This window comes from Apostichopus japonicus, chromosome 2, assembly GCF_037975245.1.
Source record: "Apostichopus japonicus isolate 1M-3 chromosome 2, ASM3797524v1, whole genome shotgun sequence".
Classification (NCBI taxonomy): domain Eukaryota; kingdom Metazoa; phylum Echinodermata; class Holothuroidea; order Aspidochirotida; family Stichopodidae; genus Apostichopus; species Apostichopus japonicus.
Genome location: NC_092562.1, coordinates 18,151,612 through 18,170,556, shown reverse-complemented (window position 1 = coordinate 18,170,556; position 18,945 = coordinate 18,151,612). Strand labels below are relative to the sequence as shown.

General features: G+C 36.9%; 1 protein-coding gene and 1 long non-coding RNA gene across 23 annotated transcripts in view; both read left to right on the top strand.

The window, feature by feature from the left end:
* The window catches only part of LOC139980716 (signal recognition particle subunit SRP68-like), a 53,211-nt gene that overhangs the window by 12,274 nt on the left and 21,992 nt on the right, over positions 1–18,945 (top strand). For 15 of the 19 annotated variants that reach the window (XR_011797658.1, XR_011797702.1, XR_011797691.1 and 12 more), the window contains 2 exons: positions 3,552–3,716; positions 4,523–4,819. The exons of 2 other annotated variants lie outside the window; for them this stretch is intronic. The gene's annotated coding sequence lies outside the window, so the exon portion shown is untranslated. Of the gene's footprint in view, positions 1–3,551; positions 3,717–4,522; positions 4,847–4,893; positions 4,949–18,945 lie in introns of those variants that run through there. 2 more of the 19 variants (XR_011797662.1, XR_011797665.1) reach the window with 2 other exon arrangements.
* LOC139980705 (uncharacterized) lies at positions 5,203–16,982 on the top strand. Of its 4 annotated transcripts, none has more exons than XR_011797646.1 (7): positions 5,203–7,251; positions 9,436–9,596; positions 9,893–10,183; positions 10,762–10,962; positions 11,071–11,274; positions 13,429–13,511; positions 14,681–16,982. It is a non-coding gene; the product is annotated as an uncharacterized lncRNA (long non-coding RNA). The 4 variants fall into 4 exon arrangements; XR_011797644.1 differs by having other exon boundaries at positions 5,203–7,292; XR_011797647.1 differs by having other exon boundaries at positions 5,203–7,314.

The window sequence follows — 18,945 nt, the reverse complement described above, 5'->3', positions numbered from 1 at the left end:
CCCGCAGTAGCAAAGCCTGCTCCATGAAATGAAAAGAAAATAACAGCGGTTGAAAAAGTATGTTTGACTGGAATAATTGCTAGTCTTGATGCGACTTGCCGACTCCAAATCGGATTTATGGATTTGGATTAAGGGATAGTAGGGGATGTTTGCTTTCTAACATGTATGTGCACTAATAATGTTGACATTCAGCGATAAAGTTCCCATAATATTCTTTTTGATGTCTGACCCCAAGGGCAAGGTAACCCACCTGGGAGATGTGTTTCATTATTGACCTTGGAAACCAGGGTCTTTTGGCTAATGTAAATCCTTAGAAAAGCTACCAGTTGAAACTGTGGGAAAAATTTCCCTTAGAGATCATTCATGAAAGTCATAATTGAGTTTTCTATTTGTATGTCTTGAAGGTTCAGCAACACACTTTACTAGTGGGTTAGGATTTCAAGTGGTGGGGGAAGTGGGGGGTGTTGATGGGCAGGAATGGGAGTACTTGGTCCTCTCTTCTCCCTGCAGCATCAAGAGTTGGTTGTCTGGGTTTTGTCAACCTACAATTTTATCAATCGTTGTGTGTTTGTGGTTTTTTTTGTCGAGTCTGGGTAACAAACGATGGTCATTACAAAGCGGATTATCGGCTTTCTAATAAAGTTACCCTTACCTAACACAAATATAGTTGATAAGTATTCAAAAAGTATTCAAAGATTTCCTTAGTATTCAGAAAATTTACCATATAACACACAGTACAAAATAAGTATTCCAATACTAATACGAATAACTATAAGCCTTCGTCAGAGCCAAAATATGAAAATGAGTGAAGTATTCGAATACCTATTAGGTATTCAAATAGGTATTCGAATAGGTATTCGAGTAGATTTGGAATAGCTATTTGAATACTTAGCTCATTTACATATAAGTATTTGCTAATTTAAATAATTCGGCTCTGATGAATACTTATAGTTACTCGAATACTTATTCGCTAGTATTCAAATACTTGCATGCTAATTAGTTATTTTATGAAGGCTTTACAGGTTTCTGAATACTTACTGGAATACTTATTGAATACTTGTATGCTAATCAGTTCCAGGTAAGGAGAGTTAGGAATTTGGCCAGCTTGTTGTCCTAGTTATTGATTAAAACTCTCCAAACAAATAATGAGAATAACCAGAATTCTGAAGTCTCCTTTTTTATTCAACAACTATAAAATTACAAAACAAAACAAAACAAAACAAAAATAAAATACAGCTTCTTCAATTTCGTGTATCTTGGAGCATTCGTGCACTTGTATGCAAACCGTTTGTTCATCTCTTGTGGCTGTGGCTCTGTCCACTGGTTTCTGCCACACATACTGTGAATGTACTCTGAACATAAAACAAATAGAAATAATTAATAATGATAGGGCACAAATATACATTGGCACATTAACCACCCACCAGAAACGGAAAATATAATATATAATATTCAGTGCATAATACAGGGACGTCGCAACGCGGGGGAGAGATGGGTGGCTTTAGACCCCACGTTTTTTGCAAGCAAGCATGTTTACACATGTCTTACAACATGTCACAAAGTTTATATATAACCTTACTAGCCCTCCCCCCCCCTGTAATAATTATTAAAATGATGAAAAATTTGGCTCCTTGCATATAACCACATATGAAAAACAGAAATGTAATCACATTAAACCCTGCATGCCCAACACTTAAATGTTTTGCATTTTTATAACGCTGTTTCAATGGTAAGTAAAATCTCTGTAGTATGGTAAGAGAAACGTCAGACTTGAACGTGAAGTTTTACTAGGTAAAACTAGGAAAATCCAAGTACTGAATGTCCAAATAATTACCAAACATAGGCATTGACCCATGCACCCATAAGAATAAGCTTAACTGTGGTAACCCTATAAGTTTAGGCCTAAACAAGAAATATACTACACATGTAGCCTTGTCTTATTTTAATTTGATTATTAATTTTATTAACTGCAAATAGGCTGTTTATCGTGGCACAAGACAGGAGAAAATTAGAAGTTGAACTTGATTATTGTGCCACAGTCAGAAAGTTTCAAATGATTTCACATAGAAATGAAACAGAAAAAAGGTCAACATACCACTTATTTTGATGATTTTTCTAGAATACGGCCCCTTTCCTCTCCACTTTATCAAGCAGACTGCATTTTCAGTTGCATTTTCTTTGTCCATCACCGACTCTGTACTAACTTGTTGATCTTTCATCCAATAAATAACACATTTTTGAGGCTTGGTCTTCTTCGATGGGTCAGCAATATTTTCCATATTCTTGGATAACTGCAGCAAGTTCTGAACATTCATTATTGGATATTTAGGCCTAGGCCTATCGCTGTGGGATAAAATTTATTTTCTTCCAAGTTTCAGCCTAATGTTAATAAAGTTCAGTAGGGCTGCAAGGACTGGAATAAATTTAGTCCGACTCAAAAACTGAAACATTTATTTCTGCTAACTCAAATTCAATCTGCTAATAAAAGTTGAATAACATTCAAGAGGAATAAATATCTATTCAAAAGGGAGTATTAAGCACAGAATACTAAAATAGTAAGTCTATGAATATGATCGATGAGATTTTAGAAAGGCTTCAGTTTTCAATCCTCCGCGGTATATTCAAATACTGCCACGCCTGTGCACTTCACCTTGGCCAGAAAGCGTATTATAAATACTAATGTGATGACACTAACATCATTAAAGGAAAGCTGGGATGCTCCTGAGAGTCTTTGTAAGTTTGATGAGCTCAGCTTGCGCCCGCAGGCGTCCACAGGATTCTGTATCAAATCGTTTGGAGAAGAGGCTTATAAACACAAACTTCCGTTTTCCTGATAGTGTTACAATGCTTCTATTGTACCTCATACATATTGTACATAATGCTTTTGCCTATTTGCTATCAAGGTGCTTTGCAGAATCCAGGCATTGGTTATATCCACCATAGAGAAGTTGACATCTTTATGTTCATTAAAGAGCAAATTATCAAATAGCCAAGTTTGGTCCAGTTTTGTTGACAGACAAATTTTTGTTGTTGGGTAGGAACAAATGAAGTATTATTGCCCAGACAGACAGTTGCTCAAATATTTGCCTGTTGAAGGAGAAGTGAATTTCTGTGTTTGTTCTGTAATGGCAGTATTTAGCTCTTTTGTCCCTTGACAGAGATATGGAAGACAATGCTTCAATTGAGAAGGATTCAAAGGTTTCATCAAAAGGACGAAAGTTCAAAACGGATTTAAGCTAAAAACGACTCTTTAGTGGGTCTTGTATTTTTGAAGCATGAACGCCAAACGGATGGTTTCTTCGGCAAATCATGTACGATGTTGTCGTCCTCTTATATGAAATTGTTGAGTTTCATTCCTCGGATGGCATATACAAGATGACAAATATAAGAATCTCCTTATTAGTGTTAGGACCAGCAGAGCAAAGTCAGCGACGAGAAACGACAAAGGAGGAATAAGAGAGAATAAAAGAGTCGCTCGTAAGACTTGTGTTCGATAATGTAACAACAAACTGCATTCAAACGCTTTACCGTATGCTAATTATTCGTGACAGATACATGCCGTAGGCCTGGATAATGTCATCCACCTACCGGATGAAGTCAGAGACAAGGTTGGCGAAGGGACTGCCAAGGACGCAGGTGGGGTCAGTGAGACAGGAAACAAACTGAAGGTCGGTGAACTGGAGTTGAAAGCCATGATGAGACATTTGGACAATATGGTAAGATTTCAAAATGCAAAAATTCCAACTCACTTGGCCTGCAACGTCTGTGCAGCAGACCAACTAGCCTTATTTGCATTTAAAGATCTGGGCAGACATAGCAAGCATTTACTATGCTAATTGCCAACCGATGGCGTCGCTAGTTAACGTATGAGGTTTTTGATCATATGTGTACCAAGCTAATACTCTTTATTAAGTGAGATAATTCAGTGAGAAGTGAGTTGTAGGAAGTCAGTGTGGATAAGCAGGTAGCTTCGTTCAGTCAAAGTAAACAGCTTTGACGTATCAGGATGGTTGGATACACCATTCGATTTGATTTGTGTCTTACTTGAAACTCTAATTGTTACAGCTTGATACTCTCTTAGATTCAATATATATATATATAAAGTATTGGCAAGCTCTTGACTTAATAATCAGAATGGTTTCATATGCTATTGAACACAATCGATACTTCATCGGTTTGGGGAGCTTCATGAAGCTCCCTACAAGTGATCTGTCGCACACCCCACCCATTTTGAAAATATTTTCAAGATCACCTGCATCCAAAATTGTGCCGTATATCATGGAAATGGCATAGAAACGGAATGTTTCAATTAGTTTGTCCTGAATGCACCAAACACAGCGAATGTGTGAGATTTTCAAAGAGATACTTGTGGGAGACTTGATATGTAATCATTTCAAGAGTAAAACCGCAAAGAAGACAAAGATGGAGGAATGTTGTGCTGCTGATGTTAGATGTAAGAGTGACTTAGATCTGCAACCAGCACAAAAATTTTGATCCCAGGAACTTTTTTAATTTGTTACAGGGTTACATAACAGGCAACGTGTACCGCCAGCCGTTTGTGAGACACGAACTGAAGCCCAAGAGCCACGTCGCCTACCCAGCAGCCTCCACCAACTTCACCTACATCTACGACAATGAATTTGAGAAGAGCAGATACGAGTCACCGATCAAGATGTTGAACAGACAGCAGGCCATGAGAAGACGAAATGGCTGAACACGCCAAATACATACTCCAAGGTGGAGGTAGCCCAAGTTAGAGCACGCCGACTGGGGAGAGAAAGAGGAAGGGGAAGACGAGGGCTACAAGAGGAAGATACGTGTGAGTAGTAGTGACATGTAATTGGTGGTAGGCACATCAACCGTTTGACAGAATCACCTGACACAATCCTTACTTTTGGGCAATTTGGGTACTTTGACAATTCAAGACATCGAAGAGGCACTTGCCAAGGTGATGAAAATGTTTTGATTTTAGCACTTTCCAGAAACAAAAAAATCTAAATCTAAAATGTCCTTCAGATGGAATTATCAGAAGTTAGTCATCCTTTGTTTGTTTGCTATTTATTTAGCAAATGTTTGATCTTTTCAGAGGGAGAACAGGGATAGAAGGGTTGTTGGGGGGAGGGGGAAGCGGGATTGTCACTATTCTGGACAATGTGATCCGGGGCGGTGGTTTGTTTCAAATATTGATGGGGTGCATTTGCTTGGGTGCAAGTGTGGCAGTAATGAGTGTCCGGGCGTCCGTAGGACACTTATTACTAGGAAATAGTGTCTCATTTGCGTGAATAGTGTCTCAGGGACACTTTCCCTTGCTTTCTACGCCACCGTGGAAAGTGTCCGGGTTCTCTTTAAAGAGCTTTAACGTGGTTCTGTTGAGTGACAAACATTTCTGGCCCTATATATGTTCCCTTATTACTTAAAAGGAGGTAATTTACTAGCGAAGACCAGGTTGACAATGTTATATATCGGTCAGCATGCACCCTCAAAACTCGGTTAAAGCATAACTAATACTTCCAGTGTCGACTGTTGTGGGAAGAGGCGGCAAAATGTTATTATTATCATGGAGACTACACTCCAGAGGGACGCTGTCCGCTCTATTTCGATCGTCGACTGTCAGAAGGCTGCATAATGAATGTTAAACTTATCTTCCGAACTAATTAGTCATGTCTGTCTGACTCTGCTGCTTATCAATCGTTACTACCATTAGGGTAGTTGTTTGGAAGGTCGGAATTTCTAAACGTTGGAGAAAGATCAACCATGTAGGTTGAAGGTAAATGTATTTCAACCGGTACGCGGCGGCGGAAAGTTCCCCGCCATCCGGAGCATGGAGGTCAAATCCGGGGTCAGAGCAGGGAGTTGTTATGGAAAAACTCCTAGTCAGAGTCAATATATTTTATTCAGTACGCGGGAAATGTGGAAATCTCCCGCTCTACGTTCTAGGTGTGACAAAGTTTTTATTTCACACATGCGTATTTGCATTCTACTGTAAAATGTATACTGCTGTTTACTCAGTGAAGTAAGCCGAATGTGCCGTCTACGTCGTTAACGTTACATGTCGCAGGACCAAAATTTCTTAGTAGTTGAATATTTGCACGCACAGTAATTGCATTAAGAGTTGAGACCGTTAGCTTACTTAGCCCGATCTGATATTACAAGATGGCTTCTCCTGAGGTGGATACCGATGACGAGTAGGCCTACATTATCATTGGAAAATATCTTTCGTCAGGACTGTACCCTGAAAAGTCTACGTTAAATCTAGAAAGATCGATAAGGGGAAGATCGAAGAGCTTTAGACTGACGGGAGGTGCCGATCTAGTTTACGTCGGCCCACATGGCAACGAAGATAGGCCCTTGGCCAAAGCCCCTAAAATTAAAGCTTACAAGAAGGGTTGGCGGTAAGTGTATTATTTGTTTATTTGTATAAAACTTTTAGGAATTATTTCCACTGAAGAAAACGTTCAGCCGGATTATACAGTTGTTATTCTGCCGATTCGAATTAAGCTTGCACATTCATATGGTACGGATTCCAAAGTCAGGCCAAAATGATTCCATAGATATGCATATAACTTGAACTAAGTGCATTGGCCATTTGGGCCTTGCAGATTATAGGTATATTTTATTATTTGTAATCACCTAAGAGTAGAACTGAAAAGTCTAAACTTTATTAGTGTTAGAGAATATCGTGATGCATAATTAGTCGGCAAGACACGAATAGTATTAGGCTACTATAGGCTAGCCTGCTGTAGCCTAGGAGTAGGATTTCGAGAGTTAACCCTATTTGCAAATAATTTGCTTTATTCAAATTTAAGCCACTCCGATTGGCAATCTCTGAAATAAAGCCTACTTGGTATAATTTATGTTACTGTGGTAGCTTCCAAATCTTCCGGATCAGCTGTCAGTTACATATCAGCTGTGTAGTGTGTACCCATGCTACCATGAGTATACAAGCTTTTAATTTCAATGATAATGATTATGTGTTTGAAATTGCTAGGTAACAAACAAAAAGAAATCTTCAGGATAGGACTTTTCAGATTTTCTGAAAGATATGTCCTGGGATTAGTCCCCTTACTAGTTAAAACACAAGGTAGCAAGGGAGAGGGGGGGGGGTCCCTGTCTTGTCCATTTTGGAGGATCAATTAAATTAATGAGTGTTACTTTATTATCTCTTTCTTTTTAGAGGTTTTCCCATATTTTTTTAATACATTGGTGCCGGGATGTGCACAGACACTGCAGCAGGTCGAATATATGCTATAGGTAATCAGTTGGCCACCTGCCCATCACTTCATTGTCAGAAGGTTAGCTGTGTTGGCTAATAATGTGCGATTTAATGGGCCTTTTTGCTGGTGATATTTTAATTATGCAAACATGTACATGGTTTTGGTATGAATATTCATTAAACATTCTACCACAGTAATTAAGGTTGTTAATATATGCACAAAACAATGTTGCAATTAAATTAGTGCAGGTTAAACCATGGAGCTATAAACCTGGGATTATAGCTCCATGGTTAAACCAAGTTTATATCATTTATATTAAATTTGCAATGTATTATCACATGAAGACACTGCTTGGTGATATACTGTAGTATTGCTAAAATAGTGACCAGAATGGACCTAAAAACTAATATAGGCCTAGTGTAATCTCTTTGACAAATTTTAGGGTGGGTGAATAAATTTCTATTCAGGAGGATAGCTGGGTGTTGAGAAAACAATTGAAAAAAGAGCAAATAAAAATGCACAACAATTTGCTTTCGTTTTATCCCACATGTTATCATGAACTTATTTGACCAAATGATAGGAGTATTTTGGTATAAGACCCTAATTTGAAAGAAAGGGATCTGAGAAGGTGGCTAAATCAATAGAAATACCGGTTCATTTCTATTTCTGTAAGAGTCCTTGTAGGACACGAGTGGTGACAATTTCACCACCTAAGTATTATTTTCATCGGCATTTCAGCAGGAGGCACATGTACACCTGATTTTGATGGAATCTGCAATGGAAGTTGTGTAACATGTATTTTCTTCAAATACCTATCCTAGCCCATAGGCCTTACATGTCAATGGAATACATATGGACCACCTTATGCGTTCAGCTTATAAATGCTAGGCCTGGGTGGAAAATACTGTTCACAAGCGGCACAGTTATTACTAAATCACTTTGTTTTTTGTCATCTAAAAGCAATATTTGTTTGTATGATTGTAACTGCAAAGTCATTCACCATATGCATATCAAGTTATCAACCGATGCTTAAAGTTTGCATCCCTTTGTTGGCCAGTGCAAGAGTATAAGGAGTATGTGTGGAGATTGCCCAGAGAATGAAAGATCTAGCTCATTCATTTGTTCTTAAAGTTATAATTTACTAAGCATATATTAAAGATGATCATGATGGTGGTTTATTCAGTAGACTTAATGACTTGCAGTACCGTCGCGAATTTTCATGTACTGCAGCCATAAGCACAAATTCCGCTCAGAACACATGTTGGTATTTTTTTTAGCTGCGTATAATTAAAGCAACAGGAAAACCTTTACATAGGACTTCATAATTATCTGATATGAATTTCAAAATGAAAAGAAAACTGAATTGTGATATGAAGTAAGAATGACACATGAACATAACAGAGTTCAGTAGTTGAATTGTTGTCATAAAGAAGTATCCGAGAAAATGTCCTAGGTAGTACATTCATATGCAGTTCATAACTAAAGTACCAACAAAGCCATATCCTTTTGTCCAAAATTCATCCCCAATGAACCCATATGCTTATTTCAACATCTATTTAAGTAAAATTTGCTACTTGGTTAATAACCAAGAAGTCTTTCCTTCCATACTGTAACTCTACAGTGTGAATTTCTGTCATTAATATAAAAAATTCTGCAAATTCCCTTCAAAGATTAATTTCTAACATTTCTAAATGCTTACAATATATATATACCAAAGTACAGGTTGTACGATGGAGGTAAACTCCATGGTTGTACCAATGTATGCTTCCTACATCAGTTAGGTGTAACCCTGTCATCTCACTGACATTTTCCAAGGCAATTTTCTGACTAACTATCGATCACTCATCCAGGTACTTATACATCTGTCCCCCCCCCCACCCCACATTCAAAGGTGATGAAAATAGTTACATGGCCTATGATAGTCCCTAGTGACAATTACCAGCTAGATTGTCAGCTAGATCACTGCATGTGATTTGCATCTCACTTCAGAGATTTCCCATTGGACTTCCATATAACAGTTGGGTTTGACAAGTCAGTAAGTAATAGGTTTGGTAATGAAGAAATAAATTGGTAACAGAGTCTTCCAGTGTGAGGTACAATAAAAAAAATAAAAACAATTGAATGTTTAGCATTTTACAAAACTCAGATATAAATCACTTGAACATCAGTTGTATGATTAGATTGTGTATGGTTCTGAATGCCATTTTACTTCTTTTTTTAGATGGGTGTGGATATGATTGGACCCCTTCCAGAGACCATCAATGGAAATAAGTACATCATATAAGCCCTATGTGACTATTTTTCAAAATGGCCAGAGGCTGTTGCTGTAAGAAACAAAACAGCAAAAACTGTTGCAAACTTTCTGTTTGAAACCATGGCCAGGTAAATATCCATCTACTTTACATGGAATTAGTTACGCAGACCTGCATTTGCACTGTTTTAACTGTGACCCAGAAAGCGGCCAAATGGTTACAGGAATTTATAGAAGTTGTTTTTTAAGTTAATGTCAATAAAATGTTAGCCTATGGTCAGTGCTTTTAACTTATTTTTTTTTGAAATCAGTGCTGAAATGATTTCCTGATTAAACCATGCAGCCATTCTGCAGATGCCAGTAGTTCATTACATTACTCGTAATCAATACTTTAACAATAGTTATTTAAATGTTTCCATTTATTTAGATTTGGGTGCATGAAAATTGTCATCTCAGACCAGAGAGGAGAATTTGTTAATGCTCTGAACAAGTCCCTGTTTGACATGATAGGGGTGTAACACAGAGAATCCTCTAGCTACCACCCACATACCAATGGGCTTGATGAAAGATTCAACCATACTCTGCAAAGGTCACTCATCAAGGTTGTCAATGAAAACCAAGATGACTGAGATGAAATGCTGTCTTCAATTCTCATGGGGTACCATACAGCCAAACATGGTTCAATAGGTCTTTCACCTTTTGCTGTGATGTTTGGAAGGTTTGTAATAATTTAAACCTACCATTGCTGAATAGAGATTTACATTTGCTAAGGCCATATACAGAGAAAAGCAATCAGGGATAAGAGAGTTTGGATAAATCTTGCATAGCTACACCAGTCCTCTGTATGATAACATCTAATTTGACACATCCCAGGTCCTGGGAAAAACTGCTAAATAGAGGACCATCAATAACCCAATTTAAGTTACAATATCTAAACAAATAAATATTAACCCTGTATATGGTACACTCTGCAGCAAGTACAAAATATGAACATTCATTAAACTGTAAATGCATGCCCATTAATTTAAAAGATACATGCAATTAATGCCACTGACATTGGTTTTGTTTTTCATATACTATATATTTATCATAATTGGCTGGTATGCAAGTTGGACGTAAAACAGCACAGAATATATATAAGGGTTTTATATTTGTGCTGGTTGGAGTATGTGATGTGACTCAAATTTCTGGTTCAATGGTCTTAATAGTGAAAATAAAATATATAAAAATTTATTTATTCTTCAGTCAACAAAGTCTTGTGAATAATTGATTGTTAATTTATCTTCATATATCCAGAGAGCAATGCTACCAGTCGACATTGAAGACTCCATTGTCCAACCAGAAGCTCCTAAGTACAGACTGCAGCGATGCACAGCGGGAGAGGGTTGTTCAACTCATGTCACAGTCGTGGGACATAATCAAAGGTGTTGTGAAAGAAAATATTGGCAAAGCCCAAGAACGGCAAAAAAAGAATTTGGATAATAGGCACCAAAAAAGGTAATTATATAATGCTATGTTGTACATTGAAGTTGTAGTTAAATGAATGGCAACATATGCATTGTATTATAATGTTTACGTATATCTGCTGGATTTTATTTTATTCAGAGCTTCGAAGTTGGTTCCAGTGTTCTCGTGCGGAATGCTAGAAAGGATGCCCGATAGGAGGGAAGCTTGAAAACTCTCGGCTAATTGGGCCGTATGAAGTGAAGGCTGTGAATGAGAAAGGACTGTACACACATATTAACAGTACCACAGGCCTTCCTCAGAAGAAGAAATTCAATTTAATTTCACTTAAAGAATTTTGCACAAGTAAGATTTCGATGCAGTATTTTTTTTTGGGGGGGGGTGGGGGAGGAGGAGGATTGGCATGATTCCTCCAGAATTTCCTTAAAAATAATCAGCAACTTAATCAGTTCTGAGTATTTGCTGGCTTATGTGAGGGTAAAGAACTGTAGCTGTCTTCACACAATGTATCAGTTTCGACTTAATGGCCCTACAAATTAACCATTCAACAATAATAAAGACAGGAATAAGTTAATTAGAAGAAAACTTCAGTTTCCTGACAATTGTTTTCAGAAATTAAACTTCATTTGTTTTAGTTTCGAGAAGATAATTTTATGTGATGTCAGTTTGAAACTCTGCAATATAATGTTCAACTTCTGAAGAGCAGCTTTCCTGGCTTTGATAATAATTGTAACCTATTCATTCATGCTGGCGTGTGTGTACCGCCCACATTGTAAACACGATATCTCAAGAATCGAAGCTTAGATTGATCCCATAGTTTGTGCAAAAGAGTACATTGTTGAGTACAAGAAGGGTTTTGTATTGTTTGAGGTCAAAGGTCATTTGGGTCAGAAGCCTAATGTTGTGGGCCGAGGTCATAGGGGTACGGGACCATTTTAGTTTGGGGGGCAGAAAGTTTTGTGTCCGAAAGTTCCCGTGACACTATCTAAGCGGCGCGCCACCATCGGTTGGCGCGTAGCGTACAGGAACATTTTTGGCAAAAAAAGCCTCTCAGATTGCCGGGAACGGCACATCTGAGGCCTTGCAAGTTGCATATAAACATTCTTTCTTTTATAATCTCACATTTTAGAAATTTACACTTCCCCACAAAATTTGGCAAATTAGAAGAAGAAAAAATGGTTACATCACTTTGAAGAGGAAAAATAGGACAGTATATTTTTAAGCTCATATTTAGTTACCGTATTTATTATAATAACACAGTACTCAGCTACCTCCAGAAAAACATTCATTGTTCAACGACACGTAGGCGGGATAATGTCGCTATGTCGGGTGAGACTGCAATTTGTCTCACAAAACAGTATAAAATGTAACAAAGAATGTGATAAACCTGTACTTCTAGGCTTGTAGGCACTCCCCCCCCCCACCATCCATTCCATCAAAAAGAAAATGTTTCTTATATACACTCATGTCGGAGATGTCCAGGTATACAGTTGACTAGTTAGAAGAAAAAATGATCGTGCAAAAAGCGTGGTAGCCCAGGTGAGCTGCGCTTACGGTGGTGTTACACGGAAATATTCGGGCATCATGATGCTAAATAAAGAAAATCAAAGAATTGTCAGGCAAAAATTTGAAAAACGTTTGGGCAAGCTACTGCATATATATATCTATATATATATATCTATATATATATATCGATATATATATCTATACATATATATATCTGTATATCTATATATATATCTATATATATATATCTATATCTATATCTATATATCTATATATATATATATATATATATATATATATATATATATATATATATATATATATATATATATATATATATATATATATATATATATATATATATAGTTTCTCCTCATAGGCTGCCCGAATTTTTCAGGACTTTTGCCTGAATTTCTTGTCCTCTGGAAATTTGTTTTTTAAGACTGCCCCCCCCCCCCCCCCGCCTCGTACGCCTATGGCCGAGGTCAATGGATCGTTTGAGGGTTCAAATTGTGAAAACCATGTTTTACACAATATTTCAAAAGGACAGATGTCATATTTAGTATGTTGATGTATCACAATTATTAAAAGAAACCTGTTATTGAGGTCATCATCATTTCAGGATAGCCTGTGATATTGCAAATTTATTGTTTGTCACATCACACTGCTTTACTAAGATCGAGTAAGTTGTACACCCTATAACTATAAATTATGTCAGATTCATGAAAAAAACAGCTCATGTTACATCATTGAATTAATGCTATGTGAAAGAAGCACATGGCATTGCTCACAATATTGCTAGTAATATGAGTAATATTATAATAATATTCCCAAGGAATTTTCTGTGCTATGATAGCTGAAGGAGAGAGGGAATCCCTTACACTGGCCAAGTGGCAAGTTTTTCAAAATATTTTCGTAAGGCCTATTTTTACAATTCATGGTTAAGTAAGTTTCCAGTGTGCTATGATTGTGTTCTTTGCTTTGATTCAACAGAGATCTGTTTGCAACAGTTTTTCTTCAAGTTCCACGAAGCAGTTGTATGACCAATTGAAGAAACTCAAAAAGTTTGAAGTACAGTAAGTGTTAAATAAAGTGGGATTATATGCACTCCATAATCATGCAGTTACTGATACCAACCTCAGTGGTATACATTGGCAGTTACAAGCAAAATTTAAATTTGTAGTGCTTAAGCAACTCTCAAAATTCAAGCAGAAACAAATATTGATTAATATTAATGATAAAGGTGCTCTACCTGTTACCTATCATCATCGCTCGGCCAAACGCTTTTAGATGTTTCGCTACTTGTTGCAAACTTTTGTTGTGCTATATAGTAATGATATGTATACTTTCAATGGTTAAGCACTGCATTTAAAGGAACTTTTTATTGAAAAATGGGATCCAGTCCTTCTGGTCATATTGTTTGTAAGTTTATCGCCCTAAGCCTTGCCTTGTCATGAATTTTACTTTCTGTGATTGAGTGCTTGAACTGTTGGCCTGTCCTGCCAGAAAATTTGAATCTAACACTGACTTACGTCGAGACGTGACCTTAGTGCTGCAAATAGGTCACACTTGATCAGATCTCACTCTAAGCTTGGCCTTGATACAATACACAGGAATGCGTACAGACTTCAATAGGCTATCAACTTGCCATACTGTATATCTGAATGCTCGCATGCTCAAGGAGGATCAGATCCCACACTTGGGGATTCAAGTTGCTATACTCTGAATAATCGCATGCTTAAGGAGGATCAAGCAGACCCCACAAATGAGGTGATCAACTTGCTAGTCTGAATCTCACATGCTCAAGTAGGACGAGACCTACAAGGGTGATCAACTTGCTATAGTTTGCATTCTCGCATGCTCAAGGATGATCAGACCCTACAATTTGGGTGATCAACATCCGATGGTATAAATTATTGTATGGTTAAGGAGGATCAGACCCACAAGGGCGAACGACATGCTAGTCTGAATATCCATACATGCTCACGGTGGATCAGACCCACAATTGGGGGATCAGTCTGAATGCTCGCATGCTCATGGAGGATCAGATCTGCATTTGTGGCAATAAACAATATTGCTAGTCTGAATGCTTCACCTTGTTATTACTGAATGCTGCAACATACATTAATTTGAAGTACCCATTCGTAATGATTGCTGAAATCATGTTTTCACAGTAATATTTACTTTCTATTTAATTTCTGTAACTTTGAAGCAATGATTACTATTCATGCGTCCTTTTCTGCAGGCTGAATTACCTCAATGACGTTCTTGTCTCTCATGCTGTGGACCATCTCTACCACCTTGTCACAGGTTGCACCGAAACAGAAGCTGAAGCAGCCTGTAGTCAACTGGGCAAAAGCTTACCAAAGTAATGATCCTGATGCACAATTATCTTTTCAATATGATATGTGGTGTAAACATGCATTTTTTTAGCTTGAATGTGGTTACTTATTAACTTCTCTATTCAGTCAATTATTTTAAACTTTTATGTTTAGGTATAGGTTGGTGCCAAGGGTCAGAGCATTTCACCAGGATAGGAAGGGAGGCTATCCAAGCTGAATATGATGAGGTTGGAGATGATCAGGTGTTTGAGTATAACAACCAGCGGTTAAGACAAGAACTTGATAATTTACGATAAAAAGGTTTCTTTCTTTCATGCATATCGTTATTGTTTGTCCCCCCACCCCCACTGATAGATAATTCCAGAAAAAAAATCCTGCTTGAAGTTTAAGTATGTTTATATGTGCAAGTTAGATTAAAAACAACAAGCAACAAGAAAAACAAAGCATAAATGCTGTCAGATCACTTTTTGGAACCGGCAATAAGTGTCCTTATATTAAGCAATATTTAATTCACACATTCCCTCTGTTCAAACCACACTAGATTGGTTTCTATTCAATTCATAACCCCCCCCCCCCTCTCTCACACACACTTCCTCCCCCTCCATATATATCAAAGGGTCTGTTTTTCTCCCCCTGGCAAGGAGAAAAATATGCACACAATTAGTATACTGAATAGAATTAGTATTTCTATTATCTTATAATGCATAAGTAATGTCATTGTAAGGTTGAATCAAGAGCAATTTCCCAGAGAACTCCAGTCAGAATGATGGTATAAGTAAATCCTGGGATTGTTTTTGTTGATTGTGAAGTTCAAAGGAATCTAAGGTGACAAAATTCTAACAAAAGTCTCACATAACAAGCATATATTTTACCACACATAGAAATTAAGTTGTTCTATTGGTAGTTGTAATCTATAAACTCATGTGTCACATCCAGGACAGTAAATGGCAGTTAGTTCGTCTTTCTTCAGGTAAAAAGAAGGGAAGCTTGGAAAATGTAAGATTTGGTATGTATGTGAATCATATTGATTATATCCTATATTTTTGGGGTGGATGTCAAGGGGTAAACAGGGTTCAAGTTGTGAAAACCTTGTAAATTATAAGTTCAAGAAAGGAAGCTGAACAGATATCATATTTAGTCTGTAAGTATACCACGTGGCTAAAAGAGGCCTTTGTTATTGTGGAGATTAACAGTGGTGAAATTTTGTAAACCTTTAAAACTTGATATCTCAAGATGAGGAAGCTGGAAGAAATCTCATATTTACTGTAGTATGTATCACATTGAGTAAGTACAAGCAGGCTATCAGTGGTCATTTGTGTCAGCATCTGTCATTGTGAATATACTGTTTGTCACTTCTTGCTGTATTACTAAGATCAAGTGTGTCAGTATGTCCCATTCATATGAAATGATACTCATGTTGGATCATAGAAACCACAGCCTGGTTTATGCATAGATGCTACTTGAAAGCTGTCCTCATATGCCATTCAAGTATATCAAGGCAAGTATAACAACTGGGATATAGTTTCTTTATCTGTGATGCATTATGTAGTTGTTGCAACTGAATAAGCGTTTTCGTAGAAAAGGTCTTGTATCATGTAAGTTAACTAAAATCTCAATTAAAGATGCGGAAGTAGAACGCACTCATCATACAGTATATCTAGGTGTTTGTATTGATGACAAACTAAGTTTCAGTGGTCATATAAGCAGAATACTTAAACGGGTGTACTTCATAGTCTCAACTCTATCGTATATAGTTCCATATTTTCATGTTGATGTAAGGAAAAGAGTTTTTACTGCCAATATCTTACCACACCTAATATATGCTGTTTCTGCTTGGTATCACTTTTTACGAATTAAAGATAATAAGAGAATTTTTTTTTTAAAGTATTCTAAAATTTTTAATATAGATTTTAACTTTCTTATGAGTACTGTAAACAATGCTGCTAAAAATGAGTTCATTAGAAGTGTAAATTGCATACAGAGAAATGACAGACATTCTTTGCAAACCGAACTTAACTCTCTACTTCGAGAAACTACTAGGTATAATCTGAGAAACAAAGCAATAACACCAAAATTCAGAATTAATGTGTATAGAAATAGTTTTATTTATCGTGCTGCTATTTATTTACAAAATGGTTATCTGGATAATTTATTGTAGACAGCTGCACTTGTACGTTTTGTATATATATATATATATATATATATATATATATATATATATATATATATATGTATGTGTGTATGCGTGTGTGTATATGTGTACATATGTATATGTATGTATGTGTATATATGTGTATTTTTATTTTCAGTGTTGACTGGCCTTGGATGCTCCCCAGTAAAGGATTCCAGTGATTATACTGTTGACTATGTCAAGACCAAACTTTTAGTGCAAAGCATATTTAATGTCAAAGGAAAAGGTGGGCCAAATATGTAGACAAAAGCAAGAGAAATGTTAACTGATACCAAGTTGTCTGAATTGTGTACAAATATGATTTCACTGGCTTCAGCTTGCATTTCCCAATTAGCCCTAATTCATTTTTTTTTCTTTTCCAACATTTGAACAATAGTCATTGAGATACTTTGACTAACACTAAACAATCTGAGTGTAGTAGAACTGGTTCTCACACAGCCTCCTTTCCCAGTATTTATGTTAAGCCTGATACTTAGTGTGACCAGCAGCATGTCATTTGAAGGTAGTCTATATAGGCCACAAAGTTGTATTGTGACATCAAGAAGTACTTTCCTTGAGGTCTTTATAATCTCCAAATTTTTCTCAGACATTTTAAAAGAACATGCAAAAGGACAGAATGTCCCAGTGAGGTAAATTTCCTACAGGTGGTACAAAAACAGTTTAATAATTTTGACCATAGGTGACCATATTTTAGTATCTGGCATATTCGAAGCCAATGCAACATACTTTCAGCTGATTTTTGTTGAAAATAAATGATATAGCTTAGAGGCCTTTATGCCCATTAACAATACATAGTAGCAACAAACGTTTTTGGTGTTTATCAATACCAGTTGTGCATGGTGAGATATTCGTTTGGAAATACCTTCTAATGAATAATGCACTGCCTGACTGTGCAGGCAATATATCATGATTCGATCGTTGACATGTCATGAACACACGAAAACACCTTACACAAACCCTCTGCTCCTATACCATATGATTTTATATTGCTTCCCAAGTACCATTTCCAACCAGCTAGGCATTGCACAATCTTAAAATATATCACATGAAAAGGAATTCCCAAGTATTTTCACCATAGTTCACATTCACAGCCTGTCGATAATTGGATTAACAGTAGTCTACCTTGAATTGATTGCCTGACCAACAAATACTGCTAGGCAGGCTACAACTGTGGACGCCAAAGCATGGTTTACTTTGATTTATGTAACCTTTTTTTCCATGTGAATGTCATTTTGTCTTGAGGATTTCAAAAGTTACTAGATGTGAGGCTATCTGTTATTGTCAATGGTTGTCAAGCATTAGTATTAAAAGTAGAAGGGAAATCGGATGATTTTTTATAAAACAAAGTATTTGAAACAGCTTGTACTAAAAATAAAGAAACAGATACAGTTGTTCTATGTCACAATAGACGTAGGATGTTGCACGAGTCTTGCAGCACTTTTGTCATTTTATAGAAATGTATTTATCTTATGCAGCAGAGAACATGAAGGAGAATTAAATTTGCGATAAATTTAAATTAAATTGATATTTCCATTCATTTGTGTCTGTCCAAATAGTATCATGCAAGAAATCATTAATGACCATATATTTCAGCCGTTCATCATGTAGTGAAATTGGTCTAAAGTTCCTCTATAAATCCTGCCATTAAGAAATGCAATTAAGATGAAAAGGCATACTCCAAAGAAGCCTTGCAGTCCTGATGTTTTTGCACTACGTTTCCATGCAGAAGAGCTTGTAGGACACATTTATCCGTGCTATTCTCTCATCCTGTCCGCGCGGACAGAAAATCACCACACACGGACGTTTTTTCCTAGTTAATAGTGTCCGTCCGGACAGATAATACTGTCCGCCGGACACAATTCCCCCCGAGAAAGTTGTCCTACGGACACAATTCCCGTGGAATAGTGTCCGTGAGACGCCCGGACACTATTCCCTGTCACACAGGCGCGTAGCAACTTTCATCCCCCAAATTGTTCT